This window comes from Myxocyprinus asiaticus, chromosome 42, assembly GCF_019703515.2.
Source record: "Myxocyprinus asiaticus isolate MX2 ecotype Aquarium Trade chromosome 42, UBuf_Myxa_2, whole genome shotgun sequence".
NCBI lineage: Eukaryota > Metazoa > Chordata > Actinopteri > Cypriniformes > Catostomidae > Myxocyprinus > Myxocyprinus asiaticus.
Window position 1 is genome coordinate 16,721,589 of NC_059385.1, and position 21,918 is coordinate 16,743,506.

The 21,918-nt window shown below is 39.2% G+C and overlaps 1 protein-coding gene across 2 annotated transcripts in view; it reads left to right on the plus strand.

The window, feature by feature from the left end:
- Positions 1-201: 201 nt before the first annotated feature.
- Positions 202-21,918, plus strand: part of LOC127432814 (rho guanine nucleotide exchange factor TIAM1-like) — a 74,236-nt gene continuing 52,519 nt past the window's right edge. The window contains exons 1-2 of one of the 2 annotated variants that reach the window (XM_051684243.1): positions 202-386; positions 2,477-2,539. The gene's annotated coding sequence lies outside the window, so the exon portion shown is untranslated. The remainder of the gene's footprint in view (positions 387-2,476; positions 2,540-21,918) is intronic. The other variant, XM_051684241.1, reaches the window with a different exon arrangement.

Genomic DNA, 21,918 nt, shown 5'->3' on the forward strand with positions numbered 1-21,918 from the left:
AGGCGCAAAGATCTAGGCTGCGTCAGAACAGATACTATTAAACAGAGGGGGAGGTGAGAAGGAGAGGGGGAGGAGAAGCAAAAGGAGGAAAGGGGATGGCTGAGCAAAAGGGTGAGAGAGAACAGAGAGAGAGAGAGAGAGAGAGAGAGAGAGAGAGAGAGAGCGCACACCCCTTTCTGCGCTCTCAGCAGACACACTCATTCTCACATGGTTGGACTGAGTGTGTTGTGGAGTTCTGAGATACTAGAGACACAGAGACACACAGGATTATGGCTTGTACTGAGAGGAGACATTACCTGTATGAACTGAGCTAGGAGACATTCAAACCACTGATGATTGGATACTTTATTGCAAAAACGAAAACGGACCTAGACTCTACCCCTGAGGTATGCCGCACTGCCAACTGCATGTCTTTGATGTTTAACTGTCTTTCAGAGTCTTCTGTGCGGTTGGGCATTAGTGTCTGTGTTGCACTGTCTCTGGATCCCCCGTGTTGGTATATAAGTGGATGGTTGACATTGATAAATGCCACACTGCTAGGTTCATAATGTTTCCCTCTCACAGAGGCTTTGAAAGTCTGGCTCTTGTGGCTTTGTTGGACAATCAATATGCTGTGTGTTTGTGAGTGTGTGCGTCTGTGGGGTTTGTTTTGGGAGGTCTTGGAAACAAATGGTTTTGTGGTGGTAAAGCCCCACATCCAGATGGAGATGTCTGGAAGCAAAAGAGGAGGAAAGATTCCTTGTCTGTCAATTTTTTATTTAATGTAATTTTTGGCAATTTTTTTTGGTATGCTTGTTTTACATACAGTATTGTCGTAGTATCAACACATACATAAAAACAGTGATAGAAAATAAATTAAGATGCCAGTAACATTAATAAAAATGCTAATTGCAATATAGAATATAAAAATACAATGGAATAAAATAAGCAAGATTTAAATGGAAAATGAAGGAATATTCTGGGTTCAATACAAGTTAAGCTCAAGCATGTGTGGCATAATGTTAATTGCCACAAAAATGCTTTTTGACTTGTCCCTCCTTTTCTTTAAAAAAAGCAAAAATCTGAGTTACAGTGAGGCACTTACAATGGAAGTGAATGGGACCAATCCGTAAACATCAAAATATTCACTGTTTCAAAAATATAGCCACAAGACATAAACAATATGCGTTAACATGATAAAATCGCTTAATAACCTTTTCTGTGTAAAGAACATTCCAATTTTAAAACTTTGTCACCATGACAACATACCGCCGCAAACACTAAAATTACCATAAAAACATTTTAAACAACTTTACAGCTCAAATAATGCACAAGTTTTAACAGAAGAATTAATGCAAGTTTTTCTTTTTTACTTATTAAAGATTCATATTTCTACCTTGAATCCCTTCTATTGTACAGTAAGTGCCTCACTGTAACCTTTTTTTTTTAAGGAGGGATGAGTCAAAATTCTTTTATGTTGTAATCAACATTATGCCACAAATATTGTTAATTGAACTGATATTAAACCCATAATATTCTCTTAAGATTACACTGTTGTACATGCAATGAATGAACTAGTGAGTAGGAAGATCAGAGCAGATGGTGCCAGTTAGGAGATCTCTCTCTGTTTCGCTCTCTGTCAAACTGTTCTATCACAGGTTGCTTTTCTTATCCACATACTTTCTCTGTAAGTAGGGTGACAACAAGCTTTAGTTGTGAATGTATGGTTTGTATGTTTACATACACTGAGCCATTGAGTTTTTGTGTGTGTTTCTGTGAGAAAGTGTGTAAATGTGCTCCCTTACAAAAATTGAGAGTTCAAATTCGCCACAGATCATTTTCACATGAAAATGAGGCAAGTTTGCAGCTAGTTTACATTTTTTGCAAGGGCTGCCATATTTTACAGCGTTGTTAAGTTCTGATGTGTTAACTCATGAATAATATCCCTCCTTTTAAAGTTTTACTATAAACCGCCAGAGCAGCTCCAGGACACTTGTGTGCTTCTGTGTGTGTGGTCTACCGTTCAGTGGAATGTGATCATTGTAATGTGATGGCTGGAGAAACAGCTGAGCACAAGATTAGACTCTAAGGAAAGATAGACAAAAGGCAGCAGATACATAAGAAGACAGGCAGCTTTCAGGTTTGAAAGATAGTCTAGTCAAAACGGACTGATTGAAAATGACAATAAAAGTTAAATAACATAGATGGGTTGGGCAAATGCAATCCTGGGTTACTTTGTTCCTTGTTTCACACTGTTCATACTTTTTCCTGGCTTGGTAATTTAACCTGAGTATTCAGGTTTCAAGATTTTACATTGTACATTTGTAAACATTGGGCTAACGTTCTGTTTTGCATATTTATGAGATAATTATCATAGACTGGACAAATACAGCTCACAATGGGCACACAACCTGTTTTAAGAACTGCTTGTCCATCTGTAAAAACTTCTCCACGTGCTTGCCATCACAGTTCTAAATTTTCATTTTTTTCCTCTCAGATGCTGAAACTAAACAGTGCATAAAAGTTTCTGAGTGTACTGAGCACATGAATATTAAATGAGGTAAGCATTGTTAAGTTCATGATTGGTTGTCTGTTTCCAAATAACACAACAGTTCCTGCCCACTTTTTCAGTCGTCTTCATTCCAGAGGTGTTTTTTCTCATTCTATTTTTTTTTCCATAGAGATTTCATAAAAGTCTTCATAAAATATTTCTAAGCCACGAACCAATCCAACCAGCTCAGAGGTGAATCACAACATTACAAACTTTGATTTGAAGCAAAAAGTATTTAAAAGTCGGACAAGGAGATGAAGGTACAAGAAGGTACTTACCGTCTTTAATGAGGGAATGAACTACTCGCAATAAGCATCGCAAATGAAATAGCTGAATTAAAAATGATGGAAATATATAAAACTAGTGATTTTAAGTTGTTGATTATTAGTATAGAAACATATTTTAAGTTTATCGCTAATATTCAGATATATACAAATACATAAGTAGTTTGAGAGTGTGGGGAGACAGATTTGATTGCGTCATTCACAGTGCATCATGAAAGTGGGCAGTCGCTGCACAGCTTTTATAGGCCTATTGCGATTTACTGATTGGTGGATCTTTCTATTCAGGATCAAGGGTAATGTAGTTCTTCAGCTGGAATTCTGCTTTTAAACATGTTTTTGTTTTAAATGAAGTTAGAATAATACAGACTGGTGAACAGAAACATATAACACAGATGAACAAACTCAGAGCTTACGGTAGGTCTGTCTTTAAAGATTTATAAGTTATCATTTAAAAATCAATTCCCCTATGGAAAAATCAGAACTGGAATGTATTGGAATCATTACAGCCTAGCTCCACACACTGCATACCTCTGGTGAAGCATTTTGGTATCAAAATCCAAGCAGTGCTAACCCTGCTGTACCTTGGGTTAAAAGTGGCTTTAGCTTGGGTTTAAAAATGTGATAACCCAGAGTTAAGCACAGTGTGAAAAGTCCCATATGAGTATTTGAGACAAGGGAAGAAAAGAAGTGGTATACCTAAAAAGGAAGATCTTGCAAGATAGAGAGACAGATACTGTCTTAATGCTCTAAGGTGTGAGATTTATACCGGTCTGTCTGGGCTCATGGCTTCACTGCTGCGGGTCTCAGCTGTTCAGACTCGGAGACAGAGAGAGAAAAAGGGTGCCAGATTCTTCGGTCACCCAGCTCTCTCTGCTGTCTTTATGAATGGATTACCTAAGTCGGACCAAACAAAGACACTACATACTTCACTCTGGTGGCAAACAGAGCAAACAATGAACCTCACTCTTCAGACACCAACTGTATCACTGACTGCCCCCACTGCTGTCCAGAAACAGCGTTGACAGAGACAATCTGTCTCTTTAAGAGCTCATATCTGGACTTTATCATCTGTGTCTGTCTTGTTCCTGTCATATGCTGTTTAAACTATCGATTAGACTCAATAAATGCACTCACTCCTTAAAACGCCTGCTATCACACAGCCAAATTGATTTCCAAGCCCACTAGCTTTGTGATTTGGGTCAATATGTAGCAGACACAGTTGTTCTTCAAACACTGGTTGTGTTTGGGAGCAAGAGACACGTGAACATAGGCACTGAAATGTAAAAACAACACGTTAACATGTAAAACAAGGGCATTTTTGAGATTTGGTATGGCGGACCTTGCGGTAGTCACGAGTTAGTGATGTGAAAAAGGGCAAATGTGTGTTCAAGCATGAGTGGGTGTCAGTCTACTGTATATGCATGTGCTTGTATATTTAACACGTTATCAGTCTAATAAGATTGTGTATTTGTATATAAGTGTGTGTGTATGTGTGTAAATATAAAGCTTATGAAGGCAGTTATGGTGCTTGGCTTTGCTCTGTGAGTGTGTTAAGTTGAACTAAGGAACAGAATGGCATCTTTGACCCTGAGGGCATTTCTTCCTTTTCTGCCCCACTGGAGCAGAGGGCATCAGGATGAAACGTGGGTGGTAGAGGCGCTATATGTCTGTGGGTGGAAACACTGTTTAAATGGGTCACAGCACTGCCACAGCGTGTGTAAAGTATATATTAACAAAGTTAATAAAAGAGATTAGGAGATAAATGTTCATTAAAAGTGACATAAAGGAATAGTTCACCCAAAAATGTAAAAAATTTTTCATTTTGCTCACCCTCATGTCATTCCAAATACTTTCTTTTGTTCGTTGAACAACCCATAGAGAAGATAAGCAGAATGTCTGAGCTTCTCTCTTCAATACAATGACAGTGGATGGGGATTTGGGGCAGTCAAGCTCCGAAAAGGACAAAAAAGCACCAAAACAACAATAATATTCCTTAAGACCTGCACACTTTATTCCAAGTCTTCTGAAGCCATGTAATAGATTTGTTTGAGGAATGGACTGAAAATATAAGTCTCCTTCACTGATAATTTTGCTTGATACCCATGGACCCTGTTTACACCTGGTATTAAGATGTGTGTTGGGTGATCTGATCACATGTGGTCAGGCGAGACACCTGATTGCTTAAATGCGTCTCCTGTGACCACTTGTGTTCGGTTTTCAAGGGGAGGGTCTCTGATTTAATTAAGACATACATCAATCACTATGTCAGTGCATTACTGCATGACATTAAAGTGCAACAAAGTCAGAAAAGAAAAAGAAGTGTGAAAAAAACAGCATGCTGTTTCTCCCAGATGCATCTGAAATTTAATCTAAGCACAAACGTAACATTTCGAGCAAAATTCTTAGTTATTTTAGTGGATTACCTGTATTTAAGGAGATTCAGAAGTGTGTGATTCTCATCTGTGTCCCTGCATGTTGATATCAGACACACTGAAAAAGATCTGTGAAGTTCCCATGCTTGTGTATGTATCCACTTTTTCAAATTTTCCGTTTGAAATGTCATTTCCTTTTAAAGCCACACGTAACCGGCAAAGTTTAAACTCTTGTTTTAACGTACCATTTGATTGACAAGTAAGGGGTGGTGCTTTGCTGGATTAGCATTTGCACCTCAAATGTGATGTGGTCACATGCATTGTTGACTACTTTCGTATGTGGTTTTTGTGATCCTATAACAAAACTTTTTAGATCCCGTTTCGACCTGTATTTAGCGCTGACCTCATGTGATCTGATAACTGGAAACACATCTTAATACCAGGTGTAAACAGGATAATGGTCACCATTCACTTTCATTGTATGGTAAAGAGCAGCTTGGACATTCTGCTATAAATATGTCCTTTTTATGAATATGAAGACCTGACAGATATTCCCCATTCTCTCCCTCCAATGTGTTATTCCTAATGCAGCATATACTTCATTCATTCAGCGTGTCCTCCTCTTTCAATATTAGAACATGACAGCGGGACTGTTTAAGCATAGACAGCCAGGAGGAGAGAGAGATGAAGGGGAGGAAGGTGACAGAAAAAGAGAGACGGATGTGAGAGGAGGGGTATCTGGGAGAGAGAGAGAGAGAGAGAGAGAGAGAGAGAGAGAGAGAGAGAATATTCAGAATATGTATCATTGATTTTTTGTTTTGTTCTGTCTGTATTCTAAGTTATAGTTAATGTTTATGTCTCTATCCCTTAGTCTTACTCTATGTCTTTAACAATTAAATGAACATTACTTGCACTCTGCACTGTTAAAAGTGCATTTATTTATTTAAGGAGCTATTTCTAATCTAACCATTAAAATTGGTCTTAAAACCCTTTTATGCTATTTCTGATCTAACCCTTAAAATTGGATTGGTGGTGTAATCCAATGTACAGTAAAATCAGAAACAGTAGGTTGACCTTTCTTTAGATAAAATCGGTCTGTGCTTACCGAAATTCGAAACACTGCCCCCAGTAGGAGCCTGTGTAGCTCAGCAAGTAAAGACGCTGTCTACCACACCTGGAATCGCAAGTTCGAATTCAGGGCATGCTGAGTGACTCCAGTCAGGCTTAATAAGCAACCAATTGGCCCGGTTGCTAGGGTGGGTACAGTCACATTGGGTTAACCTCCTCGTGGTCGCTATAGTGTGGTTCTCGCTCAATGTGGTGAGTTGTGCGTGGATGCCGCGGAGAATAGCGTGAAGCCTCCACACACGCTAGGTCTCTGCAGCAACGCGCTCAACAAGCCACGTAATAAGATGCACGGATTGACTGTCTCAGACGTGGAGGCAACTGAGATTCATTCTCTGCCACCCGGATTGAAGCGAGTTACTACACCACCACGAGGACTTAGAGCACATTGGAAATTGGGCATGCCAAATTGGGGAGAAAAGGTGAGAAGATCCCCCCAAAAAACAAACACTGCCCTCAGTGGCCAAAGCGGTAAGTGTCGTTGGGTGTATGGGCATGTGTGAGCTTCATTTGCCGGGTGTAATGTCCATGGAGGGGCGCCAAAAGAGAGTTGTGAAGCAAGTTGTTTTCAGCTGTATCCAGATTTTTTCTACTTCCTGTGTTGCTTAGCCAGAAATATGGGCATTACTTCCATTGTCAAGTAAACACAGTTGTTGTTGCATCATACATCCATTCATTCTTTCGTTGCGGTGTTGGGATTTTGAGGAGAGTGTGTATGATTTCGTATGGACATTCATCAATCACTATACCAGTGTGTTACTGAATGTTAATAAACAGCAAAAAAGTCATAAAGACAAAGAAAGCTCAAACAAAACCGTCACGCTGTTTCTCCCAGATGCAGTTGAGATTTAACCTAAGCACAATTGCAACATTTTGAGCAAACTGTTTTAGTGGAGTACCTGTGTTAGTTCAGCTTCAGATGTGTGTGCTTGTCATCTTGTCACCCTGCATGTTCAAATCAGACAGACACACTGAGGAAGAGCCGTGAAGTTCTCATACTTGGGTATATAATCGCAATAGTTTTCCAATCGGATGGTTATTTCCTTTTAAATCCGCACGTAAGTTAACATTTGTTTGGCGGGTGATTGACTGGTGAGAGGTGGTGCTTTGCTGCTGTCCGGGATGCTTCAGGATGCGGTTTAAAACCTCAAATGCCATGTGGTTTTTGACTACCACTGTATGTGTTTTTTGTGATCCAATCACAAAACATTTTGCACCCCGTTTACAACTATATTTAGCGCTGACCATTTGCGATCGGATCATCCGAAACGCGTCTTATTACCAGCTGTAAACAGGGTCAAAAATGACTGCAGCCAGAGCTAGGGAATGCTGTAGAACAAATTCCGGCAAGTCCCACCCACATTTGTTTCCCCAATAAGTCCCCCAGAAAAAAGGTGGATAGGCTGTAATACAGTGAAGAGGAAAGCATATTTTATTTACTGTTTCAAACGAACTAGTGAAGACAAAAGATAATTTTAATAGATGACAAAAATAGTGACCAGTTACAGGACATAAAATATACAACTCCCTTATAAATTCATATACATTTTAACCTAAAATCTTACTGTTGATTTTTAGAAAAGTCCCTGGACTTACAGAAGTGACCAGCTTCTACTATCCTTGTCCATTATCCAATTAACAGTGCAAAATCTAGCAAGTTAAAAGAGATTTTCAAGTACTGCACTTTACGTTTCTAAGAACATGCCATTGCCTACAGTAAGGGTGTGTGAATCTTTGTGTGAATGTGTCTTTCTGACATTCACTTATGTCATATTGTTTCATAATGAACAATGGAGGCATCTCCTCCTAAGAACCCAAACCCCGTAGAACCAGACAATTGGCATTTCTAACCCGAGGACAGGAAGACACACGCACACATGCATTGCTCGTTTCAGAAGTTCCATGAGAAAGTGATTCCAGCAAAGACAAAAGACCAACAAATGAACATGCGTGTGGCTGTGTGTCTAAGATACATGTGTTTATATGCAGTATTTAAACACTAGAAAGGTGATCTGTGTGAGATACCGAGTGGAAGAAGCTGAATCAGACTGTAAACATCTAGATCAATCACCTCAGGGTCACACAAATTTATTCTTTCTATTCTCAAGGAAAATCCACAGTGGATTTCAGATCAGTGTTTACCATTTTAATTTACCTGTCACAACAAAGACTTTGATCATCTCAAAATCACTTTAATCTCAGAAGATCTTCAGACCACAAGCCTGTATATATGGGCCGCACAGCTGCAGGCAAACCCATAGATTACACCAGCATTCACTTAACGACTTTAGGGAGACGAATGACAAGAATGTTGTTAAAAAGAGAGAGAAAGACACAGAGGGAGGAGTTTACTAAGAGAGAATTGCACCAGATAATACAGTATTTGAACTCAATGGCTGTGTTGTTTTAGCACCTGATTGACTAAAGGAATTATAGAAATGAATGTAGGTAAAGGTGCAAATATGCCCAAAAATGTAATGTTGAAAACAATTTGCACAGCATAATTCCAGATCTTGCTTGACGGTACTGAGTGCTAGGTTGTGCACAAGGCCAGACTGATCTCACAGTGAAATCAGAAACAGTGTTCAGATGCATTTGATTGAGAGTGAATGGAGCATAAAGTCTAGTGTTGCTATGGCTTAAGGTGCAATCTTTCAAGCCTAAATTGCATAGAAAGGAGGCATGTTTGTGGTAAAAAGATAAATAATGACTTTAAATGAATTAAAATATGGTGCAGTGCTATTTCTATGCATTTAGCACCTGGTTAAACAGGATTGCTGGTGGTAAATGAATAAGACACAGGTTTTGCAATGAGATACTGCACACAAAAGTAGCGCAACGTTAGTTCACTCCATAGAGAGAGAGACTAAAAATAATGAGAAGAGAGTGAGAGGGGGCTGTTGGGATTTAACCATGTGAACTTTTCCACCCTGCTGAATTTGTGTGAGTGTGGTCATGTTAAATTTAGGGAAAAGGGACACTTGGCCACTTAATCCAGCCAGTTCCCGTCTCTGTCTGTGACTAATCTCCTTTCAGCCACACAAAAGAGGCCCCCCTTCTGCATGAGCCATCAAGAGAGAAGATTGGTTTGCTTAGTATCATCTGCTGACCTGGAAGAGATCTGATCATGGGCTGAAAGGAGCGACTGCCATTGCATGCTGGTCTATTTTACTTTTTAAATTAGCTTTCTTTTAAAAAGAGACTTGAGTGTCTTCATTTTTGTCCTGTGGCATGCGGGTTCAGGTTTTGTTTAATCTCTTCTGCTTTTCTGCACAGAGAGGTTGTATGAATAAAAGTAGGTCTTGTTATGATTATGAGCAAAACCTTTTTCTGTGATCGCAGCTTTATTTAGCACAAAAGCACAGCCTGTGATGCTTCATTTTGGCTTTTACAAACAGCAAGGTCCGAGGATTAGAATAATACAAAGTCACACAAATAGCTAGTCCTCTCACTGCCTGGGGGCACTGTGGTCCAGCTCAGGAAAGCTCATATGTTTTTCTTTATAGCGAGATGTACATTTTGATTTTGTGAGCTTGATGTGAAAGTCCTCCAGGCAGTCTGATATTATAATATCTGAGAGTTAATCTCTGAATCCTGGCTTTGGTTTCTATATTTAACTAGACATGCACATGAGTAAAAGCATCTTTGTATATAATATGTTACATGATGTAGCAATATATAAGGATCTCTTAGATTTAGTGGGATCTTAGATAGGGAATGTAGGATTTCTTTTCGGAAGCTTCATATTGTACTTCTAAATGTATTTTTTCCTTGAAGTTCCTGAGAAGGGCAAGGATTCTTGCTTCAAAAGTCAGGTTACATTTATTTCTACAGCATATTTAAAAACAGCAAATGTTGGACAAAGTCCAACGAACATTAAGATCAAGCTAAATAAAAATAATAAGTTGGGACTCAGGACAATATCCTTGACTGGTTGTCTTTCCACCTTGAGGCGAGAACTTTTTCCATTCACTGTAACCTGCGGGGTACTGCAAAGCTATGTTTTAGGCCCTATTTTGTTTTCTTTATACACAGATCAGCAACAACATTAAAATCACCTGCCTAATATTGTGTAGGTCCCTCTCGTGCCGCCAAAACAGCGCAAACTCGCATCTCAGAATAGCATTCTGAGATTATATTCTGCTCACCATAATTGTACAGAGTGGTTATCTGAGTTACCATAGGCTTTATCTGAACCAGTCTGGCCATTCTCTGTTGACCTCTCTCATCAACAAGACATTTCCGTCCACAGAACTGACACTCACTGGATGTTTTTTTGTTTTTGGCACCATTCTGAGTAAATTCTAGAGACTGTTGTGCATGAAAATCCCAGGAGATCAGCAGTTACAAAAATACTCAAACCAGCCCATCTGGCACCAACAATCATGCCACGGTCCAAATTATTGAGATCATATTTTTTCCCCATTCTGATGGTTGATGTGAAAATTAATTGAAGCTCTTGTCCCGTATCTGCATGATTTTATGCACTACACTGCTGCCACATGATTGGCTGATTAGATAATCGCATGGATGATTGTTGGTGCCAGATGGACTGGTTTGAGTATTTCTGTAACTGCTGATCTCCTGGGATTTTCACACATAACAGTCTCTAGAATTTTCTCTGAATGGTGCCAAAAACAAAAATCATCCAGTGAGGGGCAGTTCTGTGGATGGAAATGCCTTGGAAACAGCGGGTTGGCGTTGATTTGGCAGCACAAGGGGGACCTACACAATATTAGGCAGGTGGTTTTAATGTTGTTGCTGATCGGTGTATATTCTCTCTTAATGTTCTATTTTTTTCGAAAACACAACCCGTCATACCATTGTTATGCAGATGATACTCAGCTCTATCATCACTCAGAATGTCAACAGTTATAATACCACCATAACTACAGTCTCATTCATCATGAGTTGTATGATTTTGGCAGAATGAGCAGCCTTCTCTTTAGCAGTCTGGTTAAGTGTGTTCACTGCTAGTGATGACGCAAGTTGATTAGACACCTTCTGTGATACATGACAGCCTGCTGAGGGGGAGAAGGTAAGAACAATAGTGTACTGTATATATGGTAGGTTGGGTATGTGAGTGTTTTTTGGTTGTTTTTTGCCGGTTAGTGTGTGAGATAATAGGGGTTTTTAAAGGACAGACTGGTCAGCACTAAGTCTTGCTCAGAATTGAGCCCAAATAACATGTGGCACTGATGTGGTAATGGGGTATTGATTTGTAGTGGAGTGGCCAATGGCAGTGTGTATATCTCAGAAACAGCTCTATTGTGTGCCTGTAAATGGTAAATGGCTGAGTCTTACTGGTACATGGACACACAAACACACATGCGCGCACACACACATACACACACACGCACACACACACGCACACATGCACACACACACACACACACACATATGTTGGTGCGGCTATCCTTATGAGGACTCTACATAGATATAATTATTTTTATACTGTATGAACTATAGATTCTATCCCCTAAACCTTCCCCTAACCCTCACAGAAAAACTTTCTGCATTTTTACATTTTCAAAAAAACATAATTTAGTATGTTTTTTTAAGCAATTTGAATTATGGTGACACTAGAAATGTCCTCATAAACCAATTTTTAGCATAATACCCTTGCAATTACCAGTTTGTGACCTAAAAAAATTTCCTCGTAAGCAACACAAACCTGCCCACACACACCCATATGCACGAATGCATGCACGCACACACACACACAAAATACCATGGAGGAGAGATAAGATTCATTGCCTCTTCAGCATAGAAGCACGATCATCCAGCACGGAGATAAATGTGTTGCTTCACACACAACCACTAACACAACAAAGTCACTGTACACACCCAGTGTAGAGGGCATGGTCACTTCTTGTAAAGTTAGTTCCTGTTTCTAAAAAAGAGCATCAAGTGATACAAATTAGCAAAATTCAGCATTTGGTTACACTTCACAATATGGCTGTATAAGTTAACATTAGTTAACACAATAGTTAACATGAACTAACAATGATAAATACTTGTATAACATTTATTAATCTTGGAATTTAAAATTGAATAAAATCTATGCTAATCAGTTTTTTTTTACATTGAAAGTTGTAAATGTTAACATGAATGCCTAATGTATCATTATGTAAACTAACAATGAACAATAATATATTTAGAAATTAACATTGATCAAGGTAAATTAATGCTGTGTTATTACATTTTGTACTATTTATTTTTCATTTATATAAATATATTTTATTATTTGTTAAGAATTTTTTGTTCATTGTTTTAGTTCATTAATCATTTAGTATATGAATGTATTAACAGTAACTTACAGTAATTGTAATTGTAGAGTGTTACCAGCTTTTAACATTATTTTAACATCGCAGTCTTTGTTTTATTTTATTTTATTTGGCAGATTTATCGTGGCTTTTACCAGCAGTGTTAATTAGCATCTAAAAGAAAGAAAGAAATAGATGCACATTGTCTGTCTAAAAGTCTATCTTTACTTTTGCAGAGTCTCTGTGCTGTTTGCGTGTGACATTCCTCTCAGCGTCAGCGTCCAAAACAAAAGCTTGTCTTTCACCTCCCTGTCCTTTCTTTCTTCTCCTTTCTCTCCTTGAAGGAGCACTTTCTTTGCGAGGTTCTGCTTGTTGACGCAGGTGCAAAAAAGTTTGAAAATAAGAGAGTAGAATAATTAGAGAAATTACCCCTACTCCTCAAACTCAGTCTGAGGTGGCTTGAAGCATTATGAGCTCACTCATTTTACTCCCTTTCTCTCTCTCTCTCTCTCTCTCTCTCTCTCTCTCTCTCTCTCAATGCACCTGTCAGGGCTTGTAGGTTGTTCTCATCAACTGTGAAAGTTTCTGTCCGTTGGCCTAATGTGTGCTGAGAAAGCAGGAAGGGTTGTACAGCACTAGTGTGACATTCAGGGTCTCCTAAACCCCCTCCACACCCCTGTCTTCCTTTCCAATGGGACTCTCTGGCAGATGAGAAGAGCCGTGGGCATGGAGCCAAAGCATGATCCAACCTCTCATTCACTGTCAAGCACCGGAATCCCTCCACTACGTGTGTGTGTTCTGGATGTGTGAACAGCAAGCATTTGTGGGCATTCTCTCACACACTTGACGCAAGATGCCCAGGTGTGCATTGAGAATTTGCTTTGATTGAACGTGCCATAGTGCTGTGGACCAGACATAAAGAGAAGTGGATGCTTATTCAGGAAGAGAAATGCATAGAGTGAATACAAAATCTCCGGTGAATGGTACATTTGATTTTCACTGCTGCTTTTACTTTGAAAAACAAATTTTTTTGGGGTGTTGTGGCCTAGCGGATAGCACAGTTATCACTTTCTCTTTTGTTATTTTAGCTTTGTAAAAGTGAAGCAGAACATGGCCAAATCCATTCCAGACAAACTCGTTCGCATTCATCCTTTTGTCTCATGCCCTCCCCATGTCTCTCTGTCTTTTTCCCCCAGACTGGCACTCTTTGTTCAAGTGTGTCATTGGAAGTGTGTAAATGGTGAGCCCCTCAGCCAAACATTTCACTCTCTGATCAGTGAGATGACCCATCTGCAGTCCTCCTCCTCTTCTTTTCTTTCATGTCATCACTCCATTCTCCCCAGACAGAGGACACAAATTAGCCCCATTTACACTCCATTTCCCCCAACTTCACTGCCTCTAACCTGATAATGACTGGCGCATCTAGATTAATTGGGATGATAGGGGGGAATTGTGTGTCAGAGTGTGTGTGTGTGTGTGTGTGTGTGTGTGTGTGTGTGTGTGTGTGTGTGTGTGTGCAATATCAAGATATAGACATTGAGCATGGCCCTGATGTGTAAATACACACACACACACCTGATAAAATTAAGCAATTAGCCACTCAAGGCCATGCATTACAGTGATTTTACCACAGGTAGGTGGTTATTAGAGCTTTATAAGTCCTTTTTACCCCTGGTAAAAAGTGGTAAAATCACTGTAACGAATGGCCTCGAGTGGCTTATTGCTTTTTAAATAAGATAAAAGTCACCAATGTTCTCTAAATAGTCACATTTATTAATATTATTAACTGGACTAAACAGTTCTTCCACTAAGTAATGTAGCTAGTTCATAAGCCTACCTTTAGATCATAAGCATGGCTGTTTATGATTGCCAAGCAACTAGCAATTTGGCTTATAAATATAGAATGTGCTGTCACAGGTGTGCATTTACAACAGCTTTTTTTTCTCCCCTTTTCTCCCCAATTTGGTATGCCCAATTCCCAATGCACTCTAGGTCCTTGTGGTGGCGTATTTACTCGCCTCAATCCAGGTGGCGGAGGACAAATCTCAGTTGCCTCCACGTCTGAGACCATCAGTCCACGTATCTTATCACGTGGCTTGTTGAGCGCATTACCGCGGAGACCTAGCACGTGTGGAGGCTTCAGCTATTCTCCGTGGCATCCTCGCACAACTCACCACGTGCCCCACCGAGAGCAAGAACCACATTATAGCGACCACGAGGAGATTAACCCAACGTGACTCTACCCACCCTAGCAACCGGGCCAATTGGTTGCTTAGGAAGCCTGACTGGAGTCACTCAGCACACCCTGGATTCTTGCGACTCCAGGTGTGGTAGTCAGCGTCTTTACTTGCTGAACTACCCAGGCCCCCATACAACAGCTTTAAACATGTCTTATCCAATCAGAATTAAGATTTGGAACTCTGTTTTATAACAGACATTTTCCCTCAAATATAGAATAGAATAGAATAGAATATTTCAGCACTTTGCTTAAAGCTTTGTCCATGACTATTTTACAGAGGCACTGTCTACAAAAGTACACACCAGAATGATCAACGTAACTACAGAGAGAAAGCTTTTTTGGTTCCACAAGAGAGTGTATTTGCTCCCTGCAGTCGGGCTCAGTTCGCTTTACTGGAATAATTATGGAACCGCAGACTCCATCTCCCCTTCTGAGAGGTTTAAATAGGATGAATGAGACTGGCAGGTAAGATACGCTAAGCACTATGTTGAGGTTTTGAGGAGCATGGAGTTTTGACTGTGGAACACCAGAGAGGGGTTAGTTTGAGGCGTGTTAGGCTCACAGCAGGGCTAGATCTGATCCCTCTTCATCTACTGGTCAGCAGCCTTCTGAGAGACAGAGATTTTAAAGGTCCCCTCAAAGATTCAGAGAAATTCACAGCTTAAATCTGCTCCTTTATTTGTTGATACAACCTAAAGTGTGCATCGTGTGATTGATGACAGTGTAACGTTTTGCTTCGGAGCAAATCTCTTCTCCAATTTTTCATTTAATCACACAAATATCCCCGAAATCACTATAGCACGTCACCCTATGTATCATCAGTCTCTACTCTTTGTTCTTTCATCATCACTTTGTCATTTCTGGAGAGAGGAAAGGAGCCTAGATAACTCAGCATTCCCTGTCGTGCGTCACTGGACAAAAGAAAGGAAACTGGTCTGCTGGTCTCACAGAAGTGAGTCAATAATCCTCTTCCACTTTAAATGATGGCACTTCTGGGTTCCTTTATGTAGGGCGCTGAGCTCGCCTAAAGGCCCCAGCTCACTTACTGAGAAGTTCTTTGTTCTTCGTTCAGAGGTTAAAAGAAGTTCGCTGAGCAAAACCGCTGTGGGAGGCGTTTAGAGGAGCATGTAAATATGAGGACACACAAGACTTCATGTAAAACCTTAATTAATGTGACATTAAAATGTGTTATCAATGACTTCATGCCTTATTCTATGAGTATAATTCACACGAGATCAGTAAAAGAAGCTGTTTTAACCACTTGATATTGATTTAAAGTAATACAGTATATGTACAGTAGAAAATTCATAACTTGTTTACATTCTGATTTATTGGTGCTAAGGTGCTAACACGGTATAAGCAGCCATAATATGCGCCGATTGCACTCTGTTATTGTAATTTATGATGACACTGATACTACTACAAATATAGGTGTATAAAAGAGTGTTAATGGGTGGAAAACAGACAAAAGAATGATGATAGGCATCTTTTACTTTGAGTAGATGGATGAATGGCTTTCGGGTGCAGATGGCACATGAGTGAAACAGCATATCAAACAACAGTCGGCCTAAAATTAGGTGGAGCACTAGGTCACACCTACTGATGGCATGGAACTCATTCAAGAAATGAATAACAGCATATTTATTGCTGGATAAAAAGTGTAAAAATAAATCACACTTTTCGTCTCACTGAATACATATAACCTATATTTGGCCATGTGCTTTAGTAAGAAAACATTTTCTAAGACAATATAATAAACACATAAATTATAATTCTACAGAGTCTCTCCAACCCTTTAGAAAACAAAACTGCCTGTTTCGAGTCAGTGGGGGGTCAGACACATCGGTGGTCTGTGTTTAAAGCATCAGCCTCTCATTACCGCTCATTGAGCTCTGCCAAGTGCAGACACGTCCTGTCACTTCATCTGGATTAATGGACAGTTAATATCTCCTGCCTTTGAAGATGAGGACTGCAGAGCTGGTCATACGGAAATGCTTTCCTGTGCTGTCATACACAGGGATATATGATAACACTTCCTTTTGTCTATGTTGCTAGAGTAATTTATTTAAATGTTTAAGACACAGTATCTAATTGAGTTATTGCAGGTTAATTTAGACTTAATATTGTCTTTAAAATAAGAAACACACATCGATGTGAATCTTTGCATCAGGTTCCTGTTTGTATGCCCCTCTCCTTCATACCTTGGAAATGAAGATGTTAACCTTTCCATCCCGTTGTAAAATAACTTTTCAACATAGTGAGCCATTATACTAGTAAACAAAAACGTACAAATAATCTAGAACTTGTGGTGATAAAGTTGTTATGAAGTCTCTTTTCTAAACTCTTATCTTACTGTCTCCATCTGTCCTGGTCTGTCTCTCCCTCTCTTTTATCTATTACTCCCAAGAGAGTTTTGTCATGGCTTTCAAGTCCCTCACATCTCATGCTAAGCGGGTCATTCCCTGGCGAAAATCCATGGAGGAATGCAAGAAATGGGGAGAATCGCCTGTGGGCAGGGTGGGTTTTAGAAGGTTCAGTGTTTAAGGTCAGGGGTGGATATTGTTTAAAGGTACAAGAGTAATTGTGAGCACAGAGTTGCATTCACCAATTAGCAGTGTGTGTGGATGGACTATTAGAGGCATCTTAAATTGGTTTCCCAGCACAAAGAACAAAGGTCAACACCATTATTCTGGGAATGTAGTTATGGAAGTCTCATGACACTCTGGATGAGATTTTTACGATCAGCACTGTTGAAGAAAGACCTTTTCTGTTAAAATATTTTCTCCTATCCCAGCTTAATGAGGAAAGACAACTGGAGTCAACTACAGTATATACAACTAAGTCATCTGTAAACTGATTTCCGAAAAGTGTAACACTGTTGCTCTATGGCGCTATCAAAACATTGCTCTATTTGTTTGAGCATCCCAAACCAGCCCAACACAGCAACATTGGCTCAACAAAAGGCATGAGTTTGGAACAGGACTATCTGTTTGCCAACCAATGGCAGATAAGAAAAGTGTTTGAGAAACAGTCATTATTTCTGTACTTCCGTTTGGTGCCACTAGAGATGCCAGTTCAAGAGAGATAGACAGAGAGAGAGACGCACATGGCCGCGTTGTGTGTGGCTGTGTGTCTTTATGTTGTTTTAAGTGAATTTATATCATTAAACTTTACGTTTACTGTTCAGCCGGTTCCCGCTTCCTCCTTGCCCATCCCTTACCCCGTTACATTCCCGGGTTTCGGGAATATGATGAGGACACACGGCTGGCACTGAATTGGGCTAATCAGCCAGGAGGGGGATAAAGACGAGCTGGAGGCGCCAGTTCGCGAAAGAGAGAGACGCACTGGTGCCTTCGGCTCGTCTCCCTCGCAGGTTTCGGCACCAATGTAATGGGGTAAGGGATGGGCAAGGAGGAGGCGGGAACCGGCTGAACAGTCAACGTAAAGTTTAATGATATAAATGAACTTAAAACAACCTAAAACATACAGACACACACAACGTGGCCGCATGCGTCTCTCACTCTCTCTTGAACTGGCGTCTCCGGCTCGTCTTTATCCCTTTCCCGCCCTCCTCCTCATCACACCTTGTTATTACATGAAAATTTAAATAGCAGAATTTCTGCTATTTAAACACAACCATTTTGTTTTTCATTTAAAAAAATGTATTATACGATTTAAAATAATGAAATAATTATTAAATTAATAATTAATGTTTTGGGCCTGGGTAGCTCAGCGAGTATTGACGCTGACTACCACCCCTGGATTGAGTGACTCCAGCCAGGTCTCCTAAGCAACCAAATTGGCCCGGTTGCTAGGGAGGGTAGAGTCACATGGGGTAACCTCCTCGTGGTCGTGATTAAGTGGTTCTCACTCTCAATGGGGCGCTTGGTAATTTGTGCGTGGATCGCGGAGAGTAGCATGAGCCTCCACATGCTGTGAGTCTCCGCGGTGTCATGCACAGCAAGCCACATGATAAAATGCACGGATTGACTGTCTCAGAAGCGGAGGCAACTGAGACTTGTCCTCCGCCACCCAGATTGAGGTAAATGTGCCACCACGAGAACCTAGTAAGTAGTGGGAATTGGGTGTTCCAAAATTGGGGAGAAAAGGGGATAAAATTAAAATAATAATAATAATAAAATAATGTTTTAAATGAATAATTATATTACGCAATAATAAAATGTATTTATATTTTTTTAACTGAATGAACTAAACGTAAATAATTATTTTTAAATTATTATTATTATTATTTTTAATCAAATATAAAGAGCAAAATTAAAACTGGTGGCCATTATTTCCTTGTCGAACACATGATGATGGTATAGTTGTGAGTATCTATGGGATAAATCAGCAGAGAAAGACAGTCTTTGTATGTGCTCTCTCAATTACACCAATAAGAGCAGATTGAGCACATTCAGAATTACAGATTCCATCTGAGGGAACAATAGATTGCATTTCTAATCCACTCTAGTCTGCATTCACTCTTTCTATGTCTTTGTCAGTGGGGCAGTAAAAGCCCACAAAGCCTTCCCGCAACTCTGTGCGCCAGTGCTAGGCTTTGGGGAGGTTTTAAACCTTGCTCTTTGCCCCAGGCCTTAAAGACAGGGAACAGAAACAAAAGTACTAGATTAATGGGAGCTGGTTTAGGGAAAGGAATAATGCTTTTCTGTTTGCTTTTCCCTCCACTTATAGTAACTCTCAGCAACCACTGCTTACAGCTTTTCTTTGTCTGTCTGGTGAATTTGCTTTTTCTTCCTGATATTCATCATGAATAACTAATACACTATGAGCGTCCCAGCACTTTCTATACATTTTGTAGTAGAAAATATTAGATATTATAATATCTGACTGAATGAAGTTTGGTGATTGAGTTATCAGACTTTATTTGCGGTTAAAATTTTGCCCTAGTTATTTTCAAGCAGGCTTGTCCGTGCTTTAATCATCCATAATGTGATATAAGGAGACATTTGGGATTATTACACTTCAGTAATGATAGATTTTGTGATTCATAGCAGCTCTTTTGAATTTAATATCGAAGAGCTTTATTTGTTTTCACACCCACCTTACCTCGCTACCATCTGTTTGCTCTACACTTTTGAGAGAGCTACGAGAGGTAAAGTTAGTGTGCTAGTGATCTATATAGTTACAGTTTATTAGCAACATAAGTCACCGTATTCTTCTTAAAGGATGTTTTAAAATAGCCCTTTGTGTGACCTGGAAACGGAAGGAAGCAAAGCTGCAATGACTTCCTTTTTTAACACTTGGCCCCACGCTGCCGTGCGTGTGTTGGTGATCCATTCTATAGCCTCCCTTTCTCCTGAAACAAAAGAGTATCTGAGGGAGGGAGAGGGACGTTCACTAGAGTCAGTCCATTTCATTATTCCATTACAATGCACACCATGCTCACAGCCAAACATTCGCTTTATACTCATCTGCAGAGAGAATGGGGGAAGAAAGCCTTTTATGAGAAAGAAAGAAAGAAAGAAAAGTCATAATCATGTAATAGTTGTAATATTAGTATGTGATCAATATTTAATAACTTATTTGTAGTATATGTTATAAACAAGGGTCTTCAACAGGGGATCCATGGCAGTACTGCAGGGGTTCTAATTTTCGTTAAAAAAAAAATGAAAATGCATTAGGTTGATTCTCATGAAATCAGTGAATAAAAATGTCATGGTCATATTTAACCCAAAATTAATACAGGACATATGAAATAATTTTTTTTCATAAAGAACATGAATCCTACATTCAAGAAAATTACGATTTTTTTGCATTGTAAGCACATATTACCCCCCAGTTCTCATTACTATAACTTGTCTGGACTTTTTACTCTTTCCATTGTTTTCAATGATGACTCTTATTACCATAACACAGTCAGGTTTTTACTGTATTACAGTACAAATATGCTGTTGTACAAATTTTTTTATTTTATTTTATTTAAATTTGCGAGGCAGTGCCAAGGGGGTACTACTACAATGTATAAATACTTAACAACTTAAATAATATATATATATATATATATATATATATATATATATATATATATATATATATATATATATATATATTCATATTGTGGTAATGAGAACATCATATTACCAATTTCTTTTAAACAATTCTGTAATGAGAACTGTGGGTAAAATATGCATGACTTTCGCAATTCTCTCAACATCCCCTTATGCCATCCCATATGTGTATGACTTTCTTTCTTCAGCAGAACACAAATCAAATTTTCAGATGACTGTCTCAGCTGTGTAGGTCCATACAATGGAAGTGAATGGTGGCCAGAAATTTGAAGCTCTGAAAAAGACATAAAGGCACCATAAAAGTAATCCATAAGACTCAAGTGGTTAATTCCATATATTCAGAAGTGATATGATAGGTGTGGGTGAAAAACAAATCAATATTTAAAGGGTTAGTTCACCCAAAAATGAAAAATCTCTCATCATTTACTCGTCTTCATACCATCCCAGATGTGTATGACTTTTTCTCATTTGCTGAACACAATCAATGATCTTTAGAAGAATATTTCAGCTCTGTAGTTCCATAAAATTCAAGTGAATGGGTGCCAAAATTTTGAAGCTCCAAAATCCACATAAGGGCAATATAAAAGTACTCTAGACAACTCTGGTGATTAAATCCATATCTTCTGAAGTGATATAGTAGGTGTAGATGAGAAACAAATCAATGTTTAAGTCCTTTTTCCTCCTTGTTCTGTTTTTAGTGATTCACATTCTTTGTGCATATCGTCCCCTACTGGGCAGGAAGGAGAATTTATGACAAAAAATGACTTCAAAATTGATCTGTTTCACACCCTCACCTGTCATATCATGTCTGGACACATGGATTTAACCACTGGAGTCATATAGATTACTTTATGCTGCCTGTATGTGGATTTTAGAGCTTCAAAATTTTGGCACCCATTCACTTGCGTTGTGAGGACCTACAGAGCTGAAATATTCTTCTAAAAATCTTCATGTTTGTTCTGCAGAAGAAAGAAAGTCATACACATCTGGGATGTCAGGAGAGTGAGTAAATGATGATAGAATTATTTTTGGGTGAACTATCCCTTTAATGGCCATTAAAATAGCCTTAATTT